Raw genomic sequence first — 1,319 nt, 5'->3', positions numbered from 1 at the left:
TATTTCTCGGATGGACCCCGTAAAGTATCTGTACCGAACTCCGTCTTTGACAGGGAAACTAGCCCGATGGTTACTACTTTTATCCGAGTTTGACATTGAATATGTAACGAAGAAGGTTATCAAAGGGAGGGCCATGGCAGAGTTTCTGGCCAACCAACCTCTGAATGCAGAAGAAGAAGAGATAAGCTATGATTTCCCCGATGAGCACTTAAACGCAATTGAAGTTATACCATGGAAAATGTTCTTCGATGGAGCAGTTAATTCGAATGGAGCCGGAGTAGGAGTACTACTTGCCTCACCGGAAGGAGAGAGGATCCCGATGGCAAAGAAGCTATCCTTCCCTCTTACTAATAATATGGCCGAATATAAAGCGTGCATCTATGGGTTGGAGTCATTAGCAGCACTGGGAGCATCATATGTTGAAATTTGGGGCGACTCAAAGCTGATCATCGAACAGGCACAAGGAAACTAGGAAGTAAGGGAAGAAAGGCTACGTCCATATCTAGATCAGCTAGAAGGGTTGGCACAAAGATTCAAGGAGTGTCGTTTCTATCACATTCCTCGAGCGCAGAACCAGGCGGCGGATGCTTTGGCCACTTTGGTGTCAGTTTGGGACAACCCCCGGAACCTTGCCTCGAAACCGTTGGTATTGAGGAGATCTCACAAACCATGCTACGAGGACGTAATGCTGTTAGAGGCAGATGAAAAACCGTGGTATTTCGATATCGTGAACTTCATGAAGCATGGAACATATCTGGCAGAGTCAGAACCGAGGGATCAAGCTGTGATTAGAAGGTTAGCTCGGCAGTTCGTCATCCACAACGACTTACTTTACAAAAGGCACATCGATGGGTTACAACTAAGGTGCTTGGATGCGGGAGAAGCCCGCAAGGCAATGGAATCGGTACACTCGGGAATTTGTGGGGCCCATATGGGAGGAGCGGTGTTAGCAAAGAAAATCATAAGGCAATGCTTCTATTGGCTCACCATGGAAAGAGATTGTAACGAGTATGCAAAGAAATGCCACGATTGTCAAATCCACGGCGATTGTAGTCATCTTCCAGCCATGGAATTACATGTGTTAGCACCTATTTGTCCCTTCGCTGCTTGGGGCATTGACATCATTGGCGAGGTGAGGCCTAATGCTTCGAATGGGCATAAGTTTATTGCAGTCGCCATCGATTATTTCACCAAATGGGTAGAGGCAGAGTCGTTTAGCAAATTGGGATCCAAGCAAATGAGAAAGTTCATTGAGAAACACTTGATCACCAGGTTCGGAGTGCCTCATCACATGATTACGGATAATGGGGTCCAGTTTC

The sequence above is a fragment of the Euphorbia lathyris genome, chromosome 7, assembly GCF_963576675.1.
Source record: "Euphorbia lathyris chromosome 7, ddEupLath1.1, whole genome shotgun sequence".
Taxonomy (NCBI): domain Eukaryota; kingdom Viridiplantae; phylum Streptophyta; class Magnoliopsida; order Malpighiales; family Euphorbiaceae; genus Euphorbia; species Euphorbia lathyris.
This window is presented reverse-complemented; position numbering follows the sequence as displayed.